Source organism: Oryctolagus cuniculus, chromosome X (genome assembly GCF_051225735.1).
Source record: "Oryctolagus cuniculus isolate XC-2025 breed Fujian yellow rabbit chromosome X, ASM5122573v1, whole genome shotgun sequence".
Classification (NCBI taxonomy): domain Eukaryota; kingdom Metazoa; phylum Chordata; class Mammalia; order Lagomorpha; family Leporidae; genus Oryctolagus; species Oryctolagus cuniculus.
In genome coordinates, this window is record NC_142888.1 from 10,939,170 (window position 1) to 10,964,817 (window position 25,648).

The 25,648-nt window shown below is 43.8% G+C and overlaps 1 long non-coding RNA gene across 4 annotated transcripts in view; it reads left to right on the forward strand.

Moving 5' to 3' along the window:
- Positions 1-15,071: 15,071 nt before the first annotated feature.
- LOC149119554 (uncharacterized) overlaps positions 15,072-25,648 on the forward strand; it is a 135,206-nt gene continuing 124,629 nt past the window's right edge. For 2 of the 4 annotated variants that reach the window (XR_016227850.1, XR_016227851.1), the window contains exons 1-2: positions 15,073-15,249; positions 18,829-18,944. This is a non-coding gene — a long non-coding RNA (uncharacterized LOC149119554). Of the gene's footprint in view, positions 15,250-18,828; positions 18,945-24,054; positions 24,162-24,677; positions 24,894-25,648 lie in introns of those variants that run through there. The other 2 variants (XR_016227849.1, XR_016227848.1) reach the window with 2 other exon arrangements.

Below are 25,648 nucleotides of genomic sequence, written 5' to 3' on the forward strand. Positions count from 1 at the left end.
GGCCTGGTGGCCTGTGCCCTCCGACTGCTCAGTTCCAAGAGAGGGGTCAGCCGAAGGTAGCTACTCGGACATTTATTTGGTATTGGTCTCAGTGGCATCCCCACGTCTTGGCTCTATGATTCCCTTCCACCTTCGAAGTCTAGAGTACCCCACTCTCTGATTCCAAGTTCCCCGTGTTCAGGTTTTCAGACTCCTCATCTTCCGGTTCTAGGATTTTCCGTTTTTTAACTCGATGATCCCGCACCTGGTGACGCTAGGGTGCCCCACTTCTGACCTTCTGGGGAGACCGTAGCCAGTGCCCAGGACCCTTCCCGCACCCCCACCCCGCAGCATTTGCATCAGGAAATTCTCGAATCTCAGATTCCACTTCTCTCCAAGACTCATAAATCATCTACTTCCTCTTGTTCTGGCCGGACATCGAGGAAAGAAAAATGCAAGGTTCTTGTCCAGCCTCCTCTGACTTGTTCAACCTGGAAATGACTGTGTTTTCTTGGAGCTGCTAGAACCTCTGCTAAAAAGTTATTCGTGAAGCTTTTGAAACAGGAAAGAATTCCCAGTATAAATCGATCCATGGCTTATTATTTTTTGCACTGAGCATGGTCCTCCTAATTCATCAATCAGAAAAACACACAACGTGGTTCTAAAGACCTGTGCTGTCTGCAATCTCATGTCTTCAGACCTGTGGCATTTTAAAGTCAGACTAAGGTCAGCAAAACATCTTCTAGGTACGGCCTAGAAAGGAAGAATCCCCAAATAGCAAGAACAGCTCTTTAGAGTCCCTGGCTTTGCGATGTGTCTTGCTAATTGGGAGGCTCAGACACGAGGCTTTCCCTGCCCGCACAAGGCTGGCATTTCGGGGTGGGGTGGGGGGAGGTGAGGAGCAGATGGAAGGAGTCCTGAGGGAAGGAGGGCGTGGGTGTCCCCGTGTTTAATTAAGAGTTGCTTTGTGTGGAAGGCAGGAGGGAAGATGCGGGGCTGCGGAGCGCTCTGTTCCCTTCATGGCAAAATAACCTGCGAGTTAAAAAAAAAAAAAAAAAAAAAAGCCCGCGACGAAGAGTGTGCCGGCTTTGGAATAGACAGCATTAGGACCAGTGCTCCTGGAGTAAAGAGATCTAATTTCCTGCCGCAAATCACTTACCCGATCAGAAAACACAAATAGCTGAACAGAAGGGGGAAAAATAGTGGAGGAGGACGCGGACGGGGAAGAAAGGCCCGGAATAAAAATAACTGTGCAAAAGGGCTTACATTCAGCGCTCTGACAGGCTGCTCCTCCAAACCCGGGGCAGCTCCGTCTTTCCCCCAACGGCTCCCTGGCTGCCCCCGACTTGCCAGCCCACCTGGCATCCCTTCGGAGGACACGCAGCATCTCTGGGAGAAAGGGGACGGCTCCCAAGCTGAGGTTAGGAGGGCGGCAGTGCGGAGATCTGGGACACTCACAGCCTAGGGACCTCGTGTGGCCGCCAAGGCAGAACCTGCAGGGCACCGACGGCGCCGCCTCCTTTTCTAGCCGAGCACCGCAGGCCGGGCCTTCTGCAGGGCACTGCTTGCCCCAAGCGGCCCCGGATTCTCCGTCGGAAAGGCGATGTCCGCACCCATGGGCAGGGGAGTTTGTGGCACTCTGCGGGTGCCGCGCTGTCGGGGGTGCTGCGGCGGCGACAGCTCGGACACTCCCAAGTCGAGTTGCCTCCTGGGTCGCGGGGACTGGGAGAACAGAGCTAAGACTCGACCAAGGTGACCCCGATCCCGCGGATAAATGCGGAGGCTGCATCGGGGCGCGCGCGCGCGAGGGCGCGAGTCGGGAGGCGGCCTGCGGGTAGAGACAGAAGGGTTTCCGGAGCGCAGACTTCGGCGGCAATGACACCGGACCCTCCCTCTAAAATGACCATCGTCGTAGGAGACAGAGATGGTGGGAGGAGAAGAGCAAATAAATCTACTCAGATGCAAACACACAGAAAGTGAACCATAGCAGTTTTTCTTTGGAGATTCAATGAGAAGATCTCAAACTTTTTTTTTTTTCCTTTGAGTGGGAAACCATAGATTTCTCACAATCGCCTGAAATTTCGTGTTGCACACCTGTAATAAACATTGCATTCCTTCCCCTCACCGCAGACTTTTCTGGTCTCAGCACAGTTCCTGGCACCGGGGAGCGGCTTAGTGAATCTTTCCAGAACCGGAGGCTTGCACGGTGGCTGTAGGAGTGTAGAAGGTACTTTTCTTTTGCCAAATGGCACTTGATTTTTCATTCTCAGGGGGTGGACGCTGATTGATCTTTCTCCCTCCTTCATTTGTCCAGGCCTCATTCTCTTTCCTCAATTCTCTCATTACTGCGCTTGAGGCCATTTCATTGTTCATTACTCCCTGGGTTTAAGGCTTGCAAAGGACTAAGAAGAAATTAAAACCAACATATTTTGCTCAGATAATCCGAGAAGGACTGGAAAGAAAAAAGATTGAAGGCCACAGTTCAAGTGAAATTTAGACCTAGGAGTGATTTGTACTTATTTCTTTTCATGGATAATAGAGAGTTGGTATTATCTGTCATGGTACGTTCTCCCTAATAAATAGCTCCAAGACTATAATCTAACAGGTGTAAAATTTCCCTTTTCTGAGAAAGGAAGAGACCACCAACACCATCTTTTAAATAGTACAAATAGAAAAAGCTGTTGTTGACAGTTTTCCATACTGGAGAATCAATTCCAAGCTCACTGGCTCTTCCTTGCTTGCTTTCTTGTAGGGTGGTGTGTACCCCGCACAGAGTAAAAAAAAGAGATCTGATGATTTAAATTCTGCAGCCTCCCACCCCCTGTCAAAATTATCCAGAAGGGGCTTTATACAAGAGGGACTGATCATCAGAGAAAATGTCTGTCCTTTCTTTCACCCACTTCTCTTGATCGCCTCAGAAAATATGGCCTAGTTAGTGCTGGGCATCACAGCATGGGAAGGGGAAGAGGATAGGAGAGGGCTGTTCAAAGACTCCTTTCCATGCGAGGTCCCCATTGCATCTGGTATATGCGGGGTCTTCAGCAAACTTCATGGAAAATGTGTATGATGAAAAAAACTTATGCATAGATTTCAAAGATGTTTTGCACTGACATAAAATAAACTTATCTTTTAATTCTGTGTTTCTAAGAACTCTTGGAAGTAGCCTCGAAAATTGAGTCTCGGTTTTTCTCTCTGGCGGGGGTCTTCTTTCTGGATGTTTCATCTGCATTCCTTTGTTCCCAGACACTTCTTCAAGAACTGAGCCCCAAGTCTTCCAAGCATCCCATGGGTCAGGATTGGTTCCCACTGCAAGGAACACAAAGGTCTCTCACCCAGAAATGTTTTCTAAGAGACAGGAAGTGAAAGTGGCCCCAAGGAAGTACTGGTCTTTCATCCCAACCTGGACCAACTCTTGCCTGTTTCTTCCCACCCCCCTCTTCTTTCTTCTTCAGCTTCTGGGTTGGCACATTTTGATGTTATTTATATAAAGGGAATGACATTAGAGTAATCTTTTTATTGTATCACACTAAAGGGAGATTGAACTCTAACTTTGAAAATTGTGACATTCCAATGAGAGCTATATTAAATTGCTTAAAAACGTTATGAAGGCATCATTGGTATTGTCTGTAGTGGTAAGTGAAACAAAGGATTTCACAGCATGTCGGGTTTAATACTAAAGATGCTCATATTTGAGTCTTTGAGCTATTAAACAGGAGAGAGGAAAAAGGGAGATGGTGAGATAGTTGCAGAGGGGGATGGAATAGAAAAGACAAAAGACGCCTTAGAGAAGACAGTCCTGATAGTAACAGCAGACACAGATTGAATATTTACTTGGCGCCAGACGTTGCTGGTGGTGCTTTTAACCCTGACCAATCAGTCCTCCACACAACCCAACGGGGAGAGTTAGATTATAATCCCTCTGTTACAGATGAGGAAACTGAGGCACAGTGCTTCAAACCGAAAGTCCCACATCCTAGGAGGTCTGGACAAAGTAGGGCAGTGGGTCCCTTTAGACACAGATGAAAGTAGTTTGCCCGAGGTCACAGAACTGGAGGCAGGATGTAAAGGAACCCAGATAGTCTGTTCCTGAGTCTGTCCTCCCAAAGCCTCCGTGTATCTCACCCATTTCACAGACAAGTAACCTGCGAGGGAGACACAGATGGAGTGATGTATCCACAGTCACACAGCCTGCTAGTAGCAATCAGAAGACTACAACTGTGACTCGTCACACACCCTTCCTGCTCTTCACTGCCTTCTAGAAGAGTTTATGTAAAAAAAGAACATGGCTTTTAAAAAAATCTTAACGATAGAACTAGCGAGCAAAAACCATGTGTATAACATGAAGGAAGAAGACAGATTGCATGGAATGTGTGCATCACTACCTGGCAGTCACTACATATTAGGACACATAGGAAAAGAAAGTCACCTGTATTGTAAATGTAGTTTGTAATGAAAGAAAATTTAAAAATTGCAATAAGCACACAAAGAAAATGATTATCTGTTACACGCGGCCATTAGGCAGGGAACATTTGAACTCTCTTAAGCATTTGGGGTATTGTTCTGGTATCATTATTGCTCAATAATGATGATCATTGTTCTTCCTCATGCTACACTCCCCCCTCCCCGGTTGTGTACAGTGTTTCCAAACAGCTTGTAGCAGGCCCTTCGGACCAAACTGCAAGAACCGATTTCATTCTGTGCATCTAGTTTGTAAGCAGGTTGTGAGGCCTGGGCACTGGCCAGGAAAGAACACGCTCTCTCTTGGAACACAGCTCATTGTAAAAATGCAGCTTGACATCAATAAAAATAATCACTATTTGATGTATTTCTCATAATTATAGGTCATCTCTCGGCGAGCCTTCGCAGTTAGCAAAGTTGCAATTTGGCCTCTGTCACGCTGATGCGGGAGGCAGCCAGGCCCAAGCGCCTCTCAGAGTCCTGGCGGGCATGCTGACTGCCATAAGCTTATGCACAACTTCAGGAAAGAAAACATTTTGGAAATGACGAGAAAACTGTGAGGGAGTTGCAACTGTAAACAGCAAATGTGCTAAAGAGCAGAGTCTTATGCAGAGCTAAAAGAGGGCAGGTGGAGCGTGTTCTCAGTTTTTTAAATGTGAAGAAAACATTGGGCTGATTCCATTCTGGTTTTGCAGAGCTCAAATGTGCCCTCCTGACTGTTGTTGTTTTCTTTAGTACCAGCACCCGGGGCTGTGTGAGGATCAGGGCTTGGAGAACCAAAGGAGTCCGAGAGCAAAGGTGAACAGCTGTGGTTCTTGTCCGACACAAACCCTGAAGCATTGCTTACATCATTTCCCTATTGTGGATGTTTGTGCTGTTGGACTTGTCTCGAGGTTGAAAATCTCATCGTAGTGCAGACTGTAGTGTGCCTGAGTATTCCTGCGCATTATTTCCTTTAAATAATTTCCTAACAGTGGGATTACTGATGACAGAGTGTCAACATTTTAGTGTCTCTTGAAATATTGCCAAAAATGCCTCCAATTTGTCAAGGCAATTTACACCGTCGCTAGCAAGATATGCTCTATCAGTTTTGCTAGAATCTGGCCAGCACTGTGTGTTATAGCTACTCTTTCCCCTGAAGCTTAGGTTACTTAAATAGCTGCATCCTTGAGTCTAATTCATCTAACTCCACATTCAGTGTCTCCCCGCCCCCTCACTTCAGCATTTCTTTCTCTTGCCCTTCTGAATGGCTTGGACGACCAGTAAGACAGCGAGGATACTGAGAAGAAAGGTAACCCGCAGGCAGTGCGCATCTGCCATGCTTGGCAAGGTTTCTGCAGACATCTGTGACTGAATGTACAGTGTGTAAGACCTTGGACCCTGGAATCAATGAGACCTGGCTTGGAGCCCATTTTTTTTTTTTTTTTGACCTCCTGGCTCTGTGGCCTTGGGCAATCTAATTAAGCTCAAGACTCAGTTGCCACACCTGAAAATCAGAGGTGATAAAAGTACCTGCAGCATAGTGATATCCAGTAGATGCCAAATAAAAGTTAACTTATATTGTCTGAGAGATGACTACTGAAATGCCTATTATTTTACAAACATTGTTGAATACTCTTACAATTACTTTTGTGGAATTTTTTTAAAGATATATTTATTTATTTGAAAGGCAGAGTTACAGAGAGGCAGAGAGAGAGAGAGAGAGAGAGAGAGAGAGAGAGAGAGAGAAAGAGAGCGCAAGCATGTGCGAGGTCTTCCATCTGCTGGTTCACTCCCCAAATGGCTGCAACAGCCAAAGCTGGGCCAATCCAAACCCAGGAGCTAGGAGCTTCTTCCAGGTCTCCCATGCAGGTGCAGGAGCCCAAGCTCTTGGTTTATATTCTGTTACTTTCCCAGGCCATAGCAGAGAGCTGGATGGGAAGTGGAACAGCTGGGACTCAGACTAGTACCCATATAGGTGGTGGCTTTACCTGCTATGACACAGTACCAGCCCCTTTGTGGAATATTAACTCAGGACTAGGACTGCTCCATTAAAAGGTATGTACAGTTTAAACTTTTTTATTTTATTTTATTTTATTTTTGACAGGCAGAGTGGACAGTGAGAGAGAGAGACAGAGAGAGAAAGGTCTTCCTTTGCCGTTGGTTCACCCTCCAATGGCCGCCGCTGCAGCCGACGCACCGCGCTGATCCGATGGCAGGAGCCAGGATCCAGGTGCTTTTCCTGGTCTCCCATGGGGTGCAGGGCCCAAGCACCTGGGCCATCCTCCACTGCACTCCCTGGCCATAGCAGAGAGCTGGCCTGGAAGAGGGGCAACCGGGACAGAATCCGGCGCCCCAACCGGGACTAGAACCCGGTGTGCCGGCGCCTCAAGGTGGAGGATTAGCCTATTGAGCCACGGCGCCGGCCCTGTACAGTTTAAACTTTAAAGATATTGACAGAATGTTCTTTAAAAGGATCATGCTACTTTATACCTCTGCAAATAACATTGATGGTACTGGACATTCTCCATCAAGTCCAATATTCTTAGTATGATGAAGAAAACAATAATTTACTGTCATTTTTATGTGCGTTCTTCTCATTATTAGCGAGGTAAAATATTTTTTTCATGTGGCAATTGGCCATCTGTATTTCCTCTTCTGCACATAATCTGTCCTCTGTTGCTTTTTAATATTGTGCAGATTATTTTACCCCCCCCCCCCACCGTTGGCACATTTTAAAAGTTTGCTAGGGCTCTGTGAAGGGCTGCCATTGGGAATTACTGTGAGATTATCTTTAGTTTTATTCTGATTTCCTTTAGATTCTAAGCATAATGGCCAGTGTTTATTTTCATGTACTTTATACAGCAACGGCCCTCTTGAGGCCTTTTAGATGCTTTATCTTGAAGGGGCATGAGACAAAGACTGCTAATTGCCTCCAAATATTCACTCTCCTGGCTGTGGATTCAAGAAGGCTGCAAATTCTGTGTCACTTTCCTCATTCAGAAGTGAGCTTATATCTTTTCCCCTTGAATTTGGACTTGCCCTGTGACTACATTGATAAGTAGAAGGTGGTAAAGTGACACTATGCCTAAATTTTGAGAAGGGCTGGGAGATTCTGCGTTGGGTTTTTGGACACTCCACTGGAGAGAGTTCAAGTGGAGAGACCATGCAGATATTAGTGGCCCTGAGATCCTAATAAGAAGAAGAGAGGCTCATGAGTCCCAGCATCCTAGTTGACTGCGACTACGTGAGAACCCAAATGGGACCAGTGGAAGAAGTATGTACCTGAGCCCAGTCAACCCACAGACTATGGGAGATAATAAACTGGTTATTCTTATTTTTATTTATTTTTGATTGCTATTATTTCAAACCACTAAGTTTTAGGATGACTTATTACGCAGCAATAGACAATCAAAACACTCTCTATTGTCCTTTAGTAACAGAACCCCGATTTCTGTCAGGGCATATGATAGTATAGCTGAAAGACTGTGTTTGTTGTCCTGCTTTCCAGGAAAGAGTGGTCAATTTGGCTAAATACTAGATAAGGACATGTTTTCCATGGTATTTCCAGGAAGTCACCTTAAAGCAGGAGGGAAATACCTTTTTTACATTCCTCATATTTGCTGCCCAGAACAGATATGATGGTTGGAGCTCTAGCAGCCATATTGAACCATGAAGACAAGAACCATATCCTAGGGATGGCAGGGTGGCTGGTCAGAAGACATCTGGACCCCAGGCCACTTTGTAGATTCTATGTGAAAGGGAAAAAACTGCTTTCCTCAGTTTAAGTCGTTGTCTTTTTTTTTTTTTTTCCTATTCTATGTGGCTGAACCTGAACCCAAATAACATAGAACAAGACCAAATTCCATTATGAAGCATGTCTCTTTGTCTTTGCAATAGGGGCTTAAGTATAATAATCCACATACCTACTTTGTGGGACCCCTGCATCAGGGTATAATGGTCAGAAAAATCAGATGCAGCTACTACTCCCACAGCGCTTATAATTCATCACATTATCATAAAGCAAATGGAAAACTGACTGTGGCAAGCCTTTGACAGTAAGGAGGTCAGGGCCGAGACGTGCCATTTGAGCTGAGATCTGGAAGGCAGGCTGAAGTTCACTTAGTGATGTGGGTAGAGAAGAAGAGCATTGTGGGTAGAGGCAACAACACCTGTGGAGGTCCTGTGGTGGGTGAGAGCATGGAAAATACAACAGGCAGAAGGGTGATGTGGCTAGAGTGGGGGCGAATGAGGGTGTTTGGTGTGCATGAGGCAGGAGAGGGTGGTAGACAGGAGAACCTGGAGGTTGTGTTTGTGAATCTGGTCTGTTTTTAATGCATCGAATACCCTTGAAGGTCGGAAGCTATTGAGTGGCAGTGGTCTAAAGAGAAAAGATGACAGTACAAGAGATGGAGAGAAGTCAAAAGAATCCAGAGCTATTTATCATTTTCACTTTTGTGCTTGGGTTCCTGACTTAGGGATTTTAAATTTATTTATTTGTTAGAGAAAGAAGGAGAGAGAGGGGAGTGGGGAGAGAGAGAGAGAGACAGAGAGAGAGAGAGGAAAAGGAACTCCCATCTGCTGGATTACTTCCCAAATGTTCACAACAGCTAGAGCTGAACTGGGGCCAAAGCTGGAAGACTGGAACTTAATGCAAATTTCCTACATAGGTGGCAGGAACTTGACCACTTGAGCTGCTGCCTTCAACAGTCCGTGTTAGCAGAAAGCTGGAGTTAGGAGCTGGAGCCAGGCATTGAACCCAGGGATTCTGAGAGGGGACACAGGTTTCTTAACCAGTATCTTACCTGTTGGAGTAAGCAGCTACTTTCTGACTTGGTTTTTTATTTGTCATTGAGAGGTTGAATTGAACTAACTCCTTAATTTTCGTGGAATAAGGCACAGTGATTAGGATAGAGATTGGACCACTTTTGGCTCAGTGACAACAAGGTTTAAACAAGTTGGAAGCTTATTTAATTTTCATATGGAAGTTAGAGCTAATAAGGTGGCTCTACTCCAGGAAGCCAGAAGTTCCAGGCTCCTTTTCTCTGGTAGCTCTTTTGTTCCTAGGGTGTTGCCTTCATCTGCATGACCCAATGTCAACGACTCACCATAATGTTCCAGGCATGTAACTGGGCACAGTTTAGGAGTTGGACACATTGCTCCTTCTTATATATCAACAACTAGAATTTAGACACATTGTCACTTCTAGCTGAAAGGGAGGCTTAGAAATATCACATTTATTCTGTACAGCCCTGTCCTTGGCTAAAACTCTAGACTTCTAGTACTATAGGTCATGGGATGGAAATATATACCTGGTCAAATCTAGCCACATCACAGTTTGCAAGCAGGTGGATAACCTGAAGGGCCTTTCTGGCAATAGTACCCTAGAAGTATACTGGCCCAATGGGCTGTGGCTTAAGACAGCATGAGGGCATGCTGGGAGATTGAAGCACTGGTGGAATCCTGTTGTGGAGGGGACAGGTGTCCTAAAGTCCCTCGGGGAACCAGCTGCAGGAAAAATGTTGGCCAGAAAGGTTCCTATTTTCTCATAAGGCAAGCAGCCTCTGGCCAGAAGGGGATTCTGGGTAGGAGAATTTCCATATGGCTCTGGGCTCCCCAGCATATGAGGAAGCTGCGATGTGGGCCAATATGATTTGTGGAACCCTCATGGGGAGTGAATTTTGAACTAGAAGGCCCTCCAGGACAATAGTGTGAGAAAGACAGTTGCTAAAAGACTTCTGTTTTACATAGTGCTCTGCAGATCTGAGTATTGGTTCTAGGTCTTTCAATTTCTTTGTGTGTCACATGCTGGAGCCCTAAAGGGTCCATTAGTATATGGGTGTCATTAGAGGTAGGGCCTAGAAACACACCCAATCTGGTCATCCAGGTGGCCATGAGGAGGTAGCCCTAAGGGTCTTCAGTACCCTAGCATGGAGAAGAGGATGGCGGTTGAGAGGGCCCTTACTTCCTTAGCATGCCTGCAGTCTGGAATCAGAAGGGTCCTTGGTTCTGTAGTGAGTGAGGCCTATTTGGTGGCCCTGAGAGCTCTCATATCCACAATGAGTGGTTTACTGATGGCCATTTGGCCCCATTTCCCAGCATGAATGTGGGATAGGGTGTTGAAATGACTCATGGAACCCTAGCAGGTGGCCAGATTTCTGATCACCATTACACAGACAGGATGTTAACTCAGAAAGGCTCCTGCTTCCCCAAAATGCAGTTGGTGTGAAGGTGCAAAGGACTTTTGCCTCTATAGCACATGAGACCAGATTGGTAGCTAAAATAGCTTTCAATTGCACAGCTATGGACAATGAAATTGCCAGAATGGCTGCAGTTCCTCACCACACAGTGAGGCTCAGGGCCAAAATGACCCACGGAACCCTATCCAAAAGCCAGGTTGGTGACTGGGTCTCTGGGAAACCAGTACAGGAAAGATGGTCTCCCAAAGGGATCTTGTTTCTATAGCCTTTAAGAGGCCTGAGGCCATAAGGGCTTTTAGTTTCCCTGTCCACTGCAGCCTGTGAACCATAAGGACCCACAGCTATGTGGATGTTAGGTGTTAGGATGATGGCTGGTGACTGGAATGGCTTCCAAATCAGTTCTCCAGTTGGAGAGTACAAAGTTGCCAGAAGGGCCCTTGTGCACCAGTAGGGAGAAAAGGATGGTGGCCGAGAGGGCTCTCACTTCCATAGCCCACAGGCATGCCGTACCAGGAATGCGCCTCACCTTCCTGCTATGCAAAGCCTATATGGTAGCCAGAAGACCCTCTCGTTTCTAAAGCACCTTGGCAGGCTGAGGACTGCTTGGCTCCTGGTTCCTCAGTTCCAAGGAGGCTGGGGTGACTCATGGAACCCACACAGGTAATCTTGTTTCAGAACAGAAGGAGGAAGCTGAAGGAGAAAGATGGTGGCCTAAAGGGCTATAGTGCTCATGGCACACCTACGATCTGAGGCTAGAAAGTTCTCTGCTTCTCAGCATAGGAGGACATATGGTAGTCAAAAGAATCCATTTCCAGGCACGTGCTCCCACACGGCCAGTTTACTCTCTCTTCTAGCACGCAGGTAGGCTGGGGGTTGAAATGAACAACAGAACACTAGGTGGTATCTAGGTTTCTGATGGGGACATTTGGGACATTAGTACCCCATAGGAGGGTCACTGAAAGGGCTCCCGATTCTACAAAACACAGTGGATTTAATGGCAGGAAGGGTCCTCACTACTGCAGTGCGGGGAACTAGTGTGGTGGCTAACATGGCTCTCAGTTTCACGGAAGAACTTCTGGAAATTCCATGGTTTCCCGGCATGCAGGAAGGTTGGGGATCAAAACGGAAAATGGAATGCAAAACACAAGATGGCAGCTGGTTTCTGATGAGGGTAGTTCTCTTGGGACACTAGCCCCCCACAGTTTGGTAGCTGAAACGGCTCCTGTGTCCTCAAAAAGTGGGTTATATAAAGGCACAAAATGCCCTGGGCTTTGCACCATGAGAAGCTAGTATGGTGGCTAAAATGACTCAGTTTCACAGTTCTGGGCAGCTGAACTGCCAGCGTTTCCATGGTTCCCCAGCACACAGGGAGGCTGGGGATCAAAATAGGCAAAAAAGATACCTGAAAGGTAGCAAGGTGTCTGATGGGGCTAAGTCTCCTGGGACACCAGTAACCCATAGGATGGTGGCTGAAAGGGCTCCTAATCCCTCAAAACCAGGTTGGTGTAAAGCGGTGAAAAGCCCTGGTCTTTGCAGTACATGAACCTTGTATGGTTGCTAATATTTCTTCCATTTGCACACCTCTGGGCAGAAGAACTACTGGAATGTTCATGGCTCCTCAGCATGCACAGAGGCTGGAGGTGGGGGGCGGGTAGGAAAAACAAAAAGGAACTCTGTGAAGGCACCCAGGTCTCCAGTGGTGGTAGTTCTCTTGGGGCAGCAACACCTCTTGGTTGATGGATGGAAGAGCTCCTGCTTCCTCAAAACGTGATTGATCTAACAGCACGAAGGGTCTTAGCTTTGAAGCACGTACAAGTGGAATGGTGGCTAGATTGGCACCAGTTTCACAGCTCTGGAAAGAAAAATTGCCTGAATTTCTATGTTTTCTCAGCACAGAGGGAGGCTGGGGGGACAAAATAAACAATGGAACACTTTGATGGCAACTAGGTTTCTGCTGGGAGTAATTCACTTGTGACACCAGCCCCCCCCCCCATAGGTTGGTAGTGGAAAGGGCTCCTACTTCCTCAAAATGTGGTTGATGTAAAGGCATGAAGGCCTCTGGCTTTGCAGTACATGATACTTATACAGTAGCTAAAATGACTCATTTATACACTTCTGGGCAGAAGAACTATCAGACTTTTCATGGTTCCCCACAGCGGTGTGTGTGTGTGGGGGGGGGGGTGGTAACAAGTACGATGGAACTGCATGACAGACAGCACCTAGGTTTCCGATGGTGGTGGTAGTTGTCTTGGTACACCACACATCTTCCACGGTAGCCACAAGAGCTCCTGCTTCCTCAGAATGCGGTTGATCTAAAAGCACAAAGGGCCCTGGGCTTTGAAGCCCATGAAAGTAGAATGGTGGCTAAATTGGCTTCTAGTATTGTGGGTCTGGGGAGAAAAACTGCCGGACTTTCCATGTTTCCCTAGCAGGCAGGGAGACAGGGGTCAGCAGCTAGGTTTCTGATGGGGATGGTTCTCTTGGGACACCCGCTCCCTCCCTGTAGGTTGGTAGCCCTAAGGGCTGCTGCATTCTCAAAACATGGGTTATGTAAAGGGATGAAGAATTCTGGGCTTTTTGTCATGTGAAATTAGCATGGTGGCTAAAATGACTGTTGCATAGTTCTGATAAGAAAAACTGTGGAAATTTCCACCGTTCCACAACACGCAGGGCGGCTGGGGGTCAAAACAATGGAACACTTGACAGCAGTTAGGTTTCTGGTGGAGGTGGTTCTCTGGGGACACCAGCTCCCTCCTGGTAGTTTGGTAGCCCTAAAGGCTGCTGCATTCTGAAAATGTGGGTTATGTAAAGGGACCAAGAACCCTGGCCTTTGCACCACGTGGAACTAGTATGATGGCTAAATTAGTTCTGAGCAGAAGTGTGGGAATTTCTATGGTTTCACAGCATGCAGGGAGGCCAAAGTCACTACAGAAGATGGAACACCAGATGGAAGCTAGGTTTCCGTTGAGGGTGGCTTTCTTGGGACACCAGCATGTCATGGGATGGTAGCCGAAAGGGCTCCTACTTCCTCAAACCGCAAATGATATAAAGATATGAAAAGTCCTGGGCCTTTCATGCAGTACATGAAGCTTGCATAGTCGCTAAAAGAGCTCCCAGTTTCACAGCTCTAAGCAGAAAACTTGCCGGGATTTCCAGGGTTCCCCAGGATGCTCGGAAGTTGGGTACCAAAAAAGCCAACGGAACCGTTTGACTGCATCCACGTTTCCAATTTCGGTACTTGTCTTGGACATGTTGGACATAGCCGAAAAGCTGTAGCACGTGTTGGATGATAGCCGAAAGAGCTCCTGTTTCATCAAAACGTGCTTGATCTAAGCATGAAGGACCCTCACCTTTGAAGCATGTGAAAGTAGAATGCTTTTCCCGGCACATTAGCAGGGAGCTGGATCAGAAGTGGAGCTCCTGGGTGTAAATCAGTGTCCATGTGGGATGCTGGCATCACAGCTCAGAGGCTTAACCTGCTGCGCCACAAGGCCAGCCCTGGGGGAATTATTCTGTGGGACCCGGGAGTGCTCTCTGTGGACACACTCAGAACTGCCTCAGGATTCCCTTCCATGCATTCAGGCAGCGAAGTTGTTCAAGTGGGCCCAGGTGCAGCTTGTGCTAGAAGCAGATCTCGGCATCTACATGATACTGGTTTTTTTAGGCTCACAGACTAGAAGAATTAGGCTTTTCCTGAGATTTCACAGGAAGGCCTGAGAGGCCTGGAAGACATTTCTAGAAAGTCAGAGCTTCTGTGGGGAGCTTTGGATGTGGCATTGTGGGCGTGGAGCTGCAGGGAGCCCAGAAAGGTAGACTGACCAGCAACATACAACACTCACCCAGGAAAGCTGCTGACGGAGAGCAGCCTTGTGGGTAGTGACCAGCAAAGCTGTAGTGGCGGGCCTGCCCAAAGCCTTGGGGACACAGCCTACACTGCTGTGTACACAAGATGCTGGACTTGGAGCATTAGGACTGAGTGTGCTCTGCTGAGCTTCAGCCTTGCTTTTGGGTAACTACTTCTTTTGGCTTGTCTCCGTGTCCTTTTGGAAAGCAGATGTAAACTCTGTGCCTGTCCCACTGTTGTATCTTGTAAGTAGATAACTTGTTCTGATTTTCCTGACTTGCAACTGTAGAGGTTTGCCTTGAGTCTCAGATGAGATGTTGGACTTGGACTTTTGAATTCATGCTGGATTGAATTAAGACTTTGGGACTACTGGGGATGGAATGATTGCATTTTGTGTTATGAGAAGGGCATGAAACCTTGGGGACTAAAGGTGGATTGCTATGGCGTGGTATAGTCTAAGAGCGTCCCTAGGGCTTCACATGTTCAAATTTAATCCCTGTAGTGAGGCATTAGGAGGGTGGAAACCTAATTTGACTCTGGTGTTTGGGGGTGGGGCCTTTGTGAGATGATTAGGATTAGATGGGGTCAGCAGGGTGGAGCCCACAAGATTGAATTCTGGTGGCTTTTTAAGAAGAGGGAGAGAGACCAGATAGATATAGAAAGGCAGGCAGGCAGGCTCCCTGTCTTGCTGAGTGGTGCTCTGAGCCACCGCAGGACTCTGGAAGCAAGGCCATCACCCATTGAGGCTGCTAGACCTTGCCAAAGTGCTTATTAAGTCGCCTGCCTCAGGTATTTTGTTATGGTAATGAAAAATGGATTATTCCAGAAGTATTGCACAATCTGGGAGTGTAATAATGATGGGATGATTGAAGGAGGGATAAAATAGAGATGGGAGCTTTGGAAAGATGTTTTAAGGGTCAATTAATCAAACTTGGTATGTGGAGGCTGAAGGATAAGGAGGTGCCTGATAGGACTCTCACAAATCTGCCTTGAAATGTTTGTTTTCTGAGATAAACCACACTGGTAGTCATAACAGAGAGAAAGAAGTTTTTTTTTTTTTTTTAAGATTTATTTATTATTTACTTGAAAGTCAGAGTTACACAGAGAGGAGAGGCAGAGAGACAGAGAGGTCTTCCATCCGCTGGTTCACTCCCCTAATGGCCACTATGGCCAGAGCTGCGCCAATCCGAAGCCAGGAGCTTGGAGCTTCTTCTGGGTCTCCCATGCGGGTGCAGGGGCCCAGGAGCTTGGGCCATCTTCCACTGCTTTCCCAGGCCGTAGCAGAGAGCTGGATCAGAAGTGGAGCATCTGGGACTCGAACCAGCGCCCATATGAGATGCCGGCACTGCAGGTGGCAGTTTTACCTGCTACGCCACAGTGCCAGCCCCTTGGAGATGTTGAATGTGAGGCAGTGGTGTTTCTGTCATCCACATGAAGGTATTGATCAGCAGCTGCATATATGGCCCTGGACCTCAGAGAACATGTAGAATTACAGGTAACCTCAGAGGATGTGAGGTATGAGGTCTGGGCCTTAGAGAGCATGCAGATGGGTGATGTGGACCTCAGGGCTGTGTGGGCCTGGACTTGAGAAAACGTCCAGCTGGACGTTGTTAGTGTGCAGAGAAATGGTCTGTGAGGCCATGGGAGGTGTGCAAACTCCAATGCCAAAGGGCCAGGCAGCTAACAGATGAGAATGTGTCCTGGATGCACACTTTGGGTCAATAGTTGGGATTGTCTGCTCCAGCTGTATGAAGGGTCTTCAAAAGGTTGATGAAAATGTGAATTATGGGGGCTGGCATTGTGGCGTAGTAGGTTAAGCCTTTGCCTGCAGTACCAGCATCCCATATGGGCACCGATTCAGGATTGCTTCATTTCCAATCTAGCCCCCTGCTGATGGCCTGGGACAGCAGCTGAAGATGGCCCAAATTCTTGAGCCCCTGCACCCACGTGGGAGACCAGGAAGAAGCTCCTGGCTTTGGATTGGCCCAGCCATGGCTGTTGCGGCCGTTTGGGCAATGAACCTGTGGATGGAAGACTCTCTCTCTGTCTCTCCCTCTCTGTCTTCTGTAACTATGCCTTGCAAATAAATGAATCTTTAAAAAAATGTGAATTATAAAAAAATGCATAGCTTTAAGTTTTTTTTTTTAGCTTTAACTTTTGTTCACCAAGATAAATAAACTTACGTTTTGATTTCATTTTCCCACTAACTTTCTGAAGTTGTCTTATGTATTATATGTCAGAATTACATGGATTTTTTACCATGAAATGTCTTGGTTTTAACTGTTGGCTCAGTTTTAAAAATTGATGTGTGTTGTTAAATAAGACATACATGTGTTGGAAGTGATCCACCTGCTGTCAGTTGATAGCTTCTGCTTTGAGGGTGAGAAAGAAGGGGATCACTTTTCAGTTAAATTTAAACACCTAAGAGTAATTGTGTGTTAATTAAAGAGTTCAACCAAAAGTATTAAGTAGAACAAAAAAATACTAAAAGGGATAAAGTATTAAGTTGTTCATCAACAGTCAGGACAAGGGCTGTCCTTAATGTGTTGTACAATGTGAATTAATGCTATACTATAACTAGTACTCAAACAGTCCTTTACACTTTGTGTATCTGTGTGGGTGCAAACTGTTGAAATCTTTACTTAGTATATACTAAATTGATCTTCTGTATATAAAGATAATTGAAAATGAATCTTGATGTGAATGGGGTGGGAGAGGGAGTGGGTGGGAGGGAATTTATGGGGGGAAAAAAGCCACTGTAATCCATAGGCTGTACTTTGGAAATTTATATTTGTTAAATAAAAGTTAAAAAATATTGTTCAGGACTAAAAAAATAAAAAATAAAATGGAAATTAATAAGGTACATAATGTATTAAAAAGTCGGGGAGATCTTGATTATATTTTATAGGCTTCTATTATGGTTTCATAGAATGAGAACTTCCAGGGGAAACATGGTAGGCTCTATAGTCTTGGGCAAATTAGTCATTTTTGTCTTAGTTGTCAATGAAGATGCTTGCACTGAATGTACTTGTATGGATAAAATACGTAAATATCTAAAAGTGATTTGATTTATTTATATATTTAAGTTCTGATTTGACATTGATTTTATTTTTAAAATTTTATTTATTTATTTATTTTTGAGAGTCAGTGGGGAGAGAGCATGTGAGCAGGCAAGCAAGCAAGCCCTCCTGTCTGTTGGTTCATTCATGCTTGTACTGGCTGCGTTTGGGTTGAGGCCGAAAGCAGGAGCCAGGAATGCATCCAGGTTTCCCATATGAGTGACAGTAACCCGAATACTTGAGCCATCACTGTTTCCTAGGATCTTCTTTGGTAGGATGGTGGAATCAGGAGCTGCAGCCAGGAATTGAATCAAGGCACTCTGATGAGGGATGCAGACATCTTAACAGCTAGGCTAAATGCCCACTCCTCACAAGTGGTTTTAAAATGTTAAAATACCAACATAAAGTATCAAAATGAAAACTGATATAAAGTATCAACTTAGTATATCAATATTACATTGAACTAATATTCTAGAAGCAGCCTCAACACAGACATCTGTAAATGATTTTACCCAATACTTGCTTATATATGTTAATAATGGGAAACAGTTTGAATGAACTATATATTGTCCAAATGAGAATGCTGGATGTGAAAAGAGGTGCTTGCAATAGTTACTCCAGGTTAACGGGTAAAACTCAGGACTGTCCAAAATGGGATAAATGATCACCCTAGGCACAGGTAAAAAGTCACTGAACATACAACCGTGTGCTAAGGTGGTGCGTGTGGTCGGAGGGTATGGTGACATAATATCTGTGCATGCAAAATGATATTTGTCTCTAAAAATTAATTTACTTGGATATGCTATATTGATATCTCAAATTTGCAAATTGGAATCCTGGGCTAAATGAAAGAAAATAATAAACACAAAACTGATCTCCAGTTCTCTTCCTTGATCCTAAAGGGCATTTAGAAATTCATCAGAAAGATTGGCTTTGTAGGTTTTGTAACCTTAATGAAGTAATTTGTATTTTATCTGTTAGAGCAGGAGACTGTGGTAGGGGAAAAGATTTGACAAACGTTCATTAAAAGGAAATGAAAATATTAACTCATGGAATTAGTACACAGAAGATGGTGGATTCAGCAGCATCTTAGCCAGGCAAAGTAATGTACAATGCATTTATATTCTCATGCAAGTAGATGAGGTTGAATGGTATGCACAGAATTTGAATGTTTGAAATGATTCATTTGGAGCATGGCTACAAGCTCTAGCTAGCCCCTTTAGGCCAGAATCCTATGGGGACTGGGAGGTGAGATCAACAGGACAATAATTCACAAATGTTTTTGTTTTGTGTTTTTTCTCTTCTCAAGTTTGAGGTGGGGTTCCTACCTTTGCTAGAAGTCTTGCTGGAGTATGATTGAATTGCGATGGCAGCTGATGTACTATTAGAAGGCACTGCTACAAATGGACATTTCTCAGGAATCAGGTAAGTAGGCAAGCTGGCCTTTGTTCTCTGTATAGTCTGAAGTGCTCTCTGATCTGCTGCATAGCCCATGAAAAGCAGCACATCTGAATTGACAAAGAGATCTTTATTTCTTTTCCACAATGCGCAGAGAAAAGGTAGAAAGAGAACTGGAGTGTGAATTTATTTCCTCAGGAGCTTGCGCTGTAGTTTGAGCAAAGGAAATGCTAATGGGAGTTGTGTTCCTGTCTCTTGTTGTTGTATTATGTTTTTGTGCTGGGTCCAGAAGTGCACTCTCCGACTAGGTGGGCTGGGATGGGGTAGCAGCGAAAAGAACAGCCTGCCTGCGAGAGAGGACAAATCCAGGCTCACTCTAGCTCTGCCCTTGGCCAACAGAATATGTCCCTAGTCAGGCAGGGCCATAGTTTTCCCATTTGGAAAATCCACGTATATAGAGAGATAAATGAGGACACAATGAAATGATTAACATGCTAAGCCCTTGAGCTTGTGGAAAGAAAGCTGCCATCTAAATTTTGTGTTTGGATAGACTGTATTAGTGTACTCTTTGTTTCCTGAACTAAAATTTTGTATACTTCTGTATATACATGGCCCTGCTGAAGTCAACTACAATATCTTGGGCTCATTCAGATACTAATAGTGGGCTTGGCGAAGTACTAGCGTCACAATCACAATTTTTTGTCAGTTTAGTAACTGGTAAAACCAATGAATTGTTGCTTCATTACAGTATTCTGCCATTGTTTGTAACCACCCAAATTTGGAGTCATGATAATGGCTATATACAGAATGGTAGCACTTGCTTTTTATAGGAAACTTCACAAAGTTCATGGTAATATGGAATTAACAGAGAATTAACAGATAAGCTTTTTTTATTGAGCAAAAGATTTTGAAATTCACATGTAGTTTTATTTTTTTATAATACATACTTTCCACTAACTCTTTGAAGATCCCTTGTATGCCTGGATTTCAAATTTTTTTCCATTTTGTTTTTCAATTCCATTTTCCATGAACTTTCTGAATTACCTTCATATTTTATTCACCCTCCACATGGTGGAGATCAGTTTACTACTACTACTAGTACCAGTTGAAATTGGCGTAAAGGCTCTAACTTCATGCTGGGAAAATAAGAATTCTTCAGAAGTCCCTTTGCTCACTTTGAAGAGCATAACCTTCGATAAGCCTTGCAGCCTCATGTTGGGTTAAAGATGTTTCATGTCAGACACCTGTAGCGGTTTAGGGCGGCTTCTGGAGCACTTGATCAAATCCAGATGAGGGACTGACAGTGGGGAAAGCACACCTGGAGGTGCTAAGTGGGAAAGGACATCTCCCAGGCAGCATTTCTTGTACGGTGTCCAAGGCATTTGACAAGTGGAACAGTGCATGTGTCCTTTAAATCAGGTGTTTTCTAAAAATGCAAGGGAGAGTATCTGGGAATCCTGCTCAAAGCATTTCTTTCCCCCAGTGCAGCCTTTGCGAGTGTTTTGGAGCTCTGAGCAGAGAGCAGTTCATGGGAAAGAAGGGAAGGTTTGAAGCCTTTTGTCCTTCAGCAAAGAGGTCTTTTTCTCTTTTGTTTTACACGGAAAACATGCAGCACACTACTAGCGAGAATCTTACTAGATGTACGAGCTAGCAGATGGCTCTTAGCTTTGGTATTACATGTGGAGGGGTCAGAGTTAACCATGATTGCGTTCAGTTCAGTTCCTGGGGCTTCCATTTGCCCCTGCCTTCTTTGGAAGTCATTTCCTGGTGTTCTAATGTTCTAATTCTGTATCTTGCCAAGTAGCAAAAGCAGGGAGGAAAACCCCGGAAGTAGCTTGTGGTTAAGTTTCAAGTTTTTTGGCTCTTATCCAAACACTCGTGAGCTTCATTTGTGTTCACATATAAGAAAAGCCAACCCAGATCTCCTAATAATGCTTTATTTAGTGCTTAAACTTTAATTGCAGGGTATAAATGATACCATTAGGAACCGATATCAATACTAATGCCACCTATATTATTATTTACTCGGCTGAAAACTAAGCTTGTTGAAATATATTTATTAACACTGCACCCTAGAACTACACATTTAAAGCTTAATTCTGCTTCTGTTCATGAATTCTCAGCACATGCCAGTGTCGGGGCTTCCTAGCTTGAGTAAAGTTCGTTATGAAATTTGAGTGATGAAGTAAATGGGGTAGGGCATATGTGTTTTTTCTCAGGTCACGAACACAAACTGCTTTATTCAAAGGATGAAGCACTCTTTGTGGAATTCTAGTGAACAAACAGTTAAATTCAGCATTTATGATGTATAAACTTTGCTCCTTACTATTCAAATGTACCTTATTCATTCTGTAGATTTCCCTCTAAACCATGGCTATTGTTTGTCACTAACAGCTAGCTTTTGTGAAGTTAATAAATGTGCATAATAAGGACATAAAGGTATGGAGAAGTAATACTGTAATCCTTTTGTTTGGATAATCAGTCTAATGTATGCAAATTAAACCTTATTAGTACTAGGGTTTTGTGTCTGCTTATCAAAATGTGCCATTTTCATGAAAATTGGAAGTCCATTATATAAAGTTATTATTAACAATCATTTAGGAATTATATACGGTATGCAAATTAAAGTTGATTACAACTAATTAAGGGCTTTCTTTGTTATTTGACCTTGTCTGCTTTTTATGTAAATATGTTTCTTTTGGTCTGGCATATTTTTAGACTCAGAAAAGTATATTAAGACAAGTTATATTATGTATTTTTTAATATATCTTTCTGTTGCCATTGTCTGTGCCCTCGTTTTACAGAGGCACATATGATATGTACAGCCATGCATCTTGATGTTTTGGAATGGTTCTTTGGGTGAGTAGAATTTCAGAAAGAAAAAACAATCAAATTTTCAGGTCTCTTCAATAGGTTTAATGGAAAATGAGCACAAATCCAGTATAACATATAAACAGTCTTCATGCCAGAATACCCTTTTTTTCCACTATTTATTGACTTCAGTGAGTCTTGGGTTACAGATTTCTAAAGGGAGCTAAGTAATAAATGATGATTACTTGCTTACAAGGTGCCCTGCAAAACCTAATTGTTTGTTATCTATGAACGTATTCAGCTAAAAATAAGTGACTTCACTGCAGAAAATAGAACAGGCCCAGTACCACTGGCCTTTAGGAAGAACTGTGAGCTCCCTGTGAAGGCTGGAAGAATTTCTCAGTAGGCATAGAGGAAACATTAGAAGTGAGACTTTTGAAGCATTTAGTAAATTATGTATTTCCTTCAGTGCAGTTGTTGTTTTCTGTGAACAATGAAGACTGATACAGTGGCTGGAGCACAGGGTCCTGAGGCACTAGGTTTAATTACAAGATAGAAAAGACCCATTAATCAATAGCTTTTCAAATGCTTTAAACTATATGGGTAGGAAAAAGAATGGGAAGATGAACAGGCCGAGGAAGAGCCCAGAATGTTGGAAGAGTGGAGAAAACCAAGTGGCATCTCGATATTTAAAAGGGGCAAATGAGAAACTAAGAACTAAATCATCAAGTTTATCCCAATTTTGAATGTTTTCTGTACTTTTTTTGCTTTGAACAAGAACAATTTAATCTTTGAAAAATGCCATTTGGATTCTTATTTAGGAATTGAAAACAAAGTTTTAGCTGAAATGTACACTTTTAGAAAAGTGTACACATCATAAAGGTATAGCTTGTTAAATTTTCAAAAACTTAACACTCTGATATAACCAGAATTCAGATCAAGGAGCAGTACATTAACAGTACTCCAGTAGCCCATCCTTTTGCTAAATCAGGCAACAGTGTATTTGCAGGTCTGTTTCTGAAGTCTCATGGGGCAAACTGATATCATCATAATATGGAGTGCTTCAGTCTATGAACATGGTATAACTTTTATGAAAGAACGCTTTATCATTCAGTTAACTCCCTGGAAAATACAGAAAAACCAAGAAGCAAAAGGCTAAGTTTATACATTTATCTGGGATTTTGAGAATGCCTGTATGGAGCAGATATTCCACTTCTCTGTATCATCTAGGCAGGATATAGGTGGGCTTCATGGAGCGGTTAAAACTTCCATGTGGAGCCTCCTGTTTTCCAGTTACATACTCCTGTAGCATCCTTCCCACTGCAGATGTTCAATGTTTTCCTCCCTCCATAGGACATCATTTATCATTTCTTGTCACTTCCATTCCAGTTCCTCAACTGAGAGTTTTCACTTCATGTGCAGTGCTCTTAGTGAACAGTTTCTTCTCTGTTCCAAAAAGAAGCAAAACTTGTCTTTCTCAGGGTCAAAATAAGCCCTGCTAAAATGTATAAACCACTACTTGGTTTTCATGTTTTTTTGAGGCCTGGTTTTTCTAATAGTTCCAGACGTTTTCTCTACCCTCAGCAGGGTATAGTACATGGATTTTCCCATCTCCATGGGAAAGAAAAAGGGAAAAAAAGTCCCAATTTGCACCATGGCTCAATAGGAACAAATGCGAAAAGGATCTTCATGATATTGGTCTCAAAACACAGACACAGCCTGTATTATCTGTATCACAATAAATGTGCTGCTGTGGGTACAGCTTCTCCGCCTTCTAGGATCCTTTGCTTTTGTAGGAGTTGCTGGGTGTGCCTGGATGAGCTCCAAAAAGGTTAATAAGCACCTGTGTAAGCAAGAAAGGGAAGATTGAAAGAGAATCCAGGAAATTCTCATAATGGGGCATGGAAAAGGAGGCAGATGCCAAGTTTCCAGTCTGTCTTCAGAGCAATGGCGAGAAACATAAAAATAAGGAGAGATAGAGGTGACTGCATATGTAATCAGCACTTCCTTTCCCACATGCTGGCTGCTCCTGAACCTGACAATGAGAGAAAGAGATACAGAATGTTCTCACTTGATCCTTGTCAAATGTTAAAACAGGCTGGGTTGACCACAGCTGAGCTATAAGAGCCTCTAAGTCACCATTTTGCTTTAGAATGAGGTTTATTATGCTACATTTCTCAAAATAATATGGTAAAATTAAAGGCAGCAAAAACAAGATTCAAGCTATGTGAGTCTTTTAATTCAGGCAGAATTTAATGTGTAATTAAGATTAATTATACCATAATGGAATTGTAGACACATGATTATTGCATCATATTCCTTGCAGGCACGCATCTTGGTTTCATATCACTCTGGTTTCTCGGGTTGAGAAGCGTGTGGAGAGGCAGAGCCAATGGAATGCAGCTGTATTTTGCAGGATGTGTTTGTTACAAGGTCATTTTGGAAGTTAATTTTTGCCTGTGCTTGTTCCAGAAGTGTTTGAAATATGCCCAAATGCAATGGCCTTTAAAAAAATCAAATTTAAAATATATCCATTAGAAGCTGAAAGCATGTGTGTGTGGTATTACCATGTTTAGGAAATCACCTCAGTGTTTGGATTGTGTGTGAACGTAAAAGAAATTTCTCAGTCATAAATTCAAAATATGGGTGGGATTCTAGAAGTGTTTTACAATAGGTTGCTTTCTGAATGAGGCAGAAAGATGGAGTAAACCTTCATGGTCAATTTTGACTCTCCTATTAAAAAGAGAAAAAGAAATCCAAAGAAGAAAATTCCATTATCCATTATAATATATTATTGAAATATGTAACAAATATGGAAATGTTCAGTTAATACTTAACCCTCTGTAATAAGACCTAAAGAGAAAGTTTTTTGAAAGATTTATTTGGGGGCTAGCACTGTGACGTAGCAGTTAAAGCTGGTTCAAGTTCCCTGTTGCTCTTCCAATCCAGCTCCCTGCTATGGCCTGGGAAAGCAGTAGAAGATGGCCCTAGTCCTTGGACCCCTGCACCCGTGTGGGAGACCTGGAAGAAGCTCCTGGCTTAGAGCTCCTGGCTTCGGATTAGCCCAGCTCCAGCCATTGTGGCCATTTGGGGAATGAACCAGCGGATGGAAGACCTCTCTCTTTCTGTATCTCCCTCTCTCTGTAACTCTGCCTCTCACATAAATAAATAAATAAATAAATCTTAAAAAAATCAATTTATTTGAAAAGTGGAGTGACAGATCTTCCATCTGTTGGTTCCCTCCCAAGATGCCTGCAGTAGTCAGGGCTGGGCTACACTGAAGCCAGGAGCTTGGAACTCCATCCAGGTCTCCCACGAGGGTGACAGGGACCCAAGTACTTGAGCCATCGGCTGCCTTCCCAGATGCATTAGCATGAAGTGTGATTGGAAGCAGAGCACCACTGTGATAGGTGATGCTGGCATTGCAAGTGGAGGCTTAATCTGCTGTGCCACAATGGCAGCCCCTGGCGTCTGTATTCTTAAGTGTTAGTTCTACACTAAAAGGGAGCAATTCTCAAAAGTGAGTAAAGTATAGATACTTTAACTGAATAAGTACTTACATATTTTCTCATGGAAATTTTAAAATACATATTCATACCTTTTAGAAGAGAAAATTTTTTCTTAGATTTGTACTGACTTTTGATATGTAGTAACACAAAATCAGTTGTTAGTACTTCTGCTAATAGCTCATACACAAGTATAAATCTTAGTTCTGCTTATAGCTCATACACAAGTATAAAGCTAAATCAAGAAACAAACAGGTGGAGGGCTGGATTTAGCCATAGGATAGTTTACCAACTGTTTTTCTTTTTTTAACAAAGCTCACTTCAGTTTTTTTTTAATTTTATTTATTTGAGAAGCAGAGTTACAGACAGTGAGAGGGAAAGACAGAGAGAAAGGACTTTGATCTGCTGGTTCAT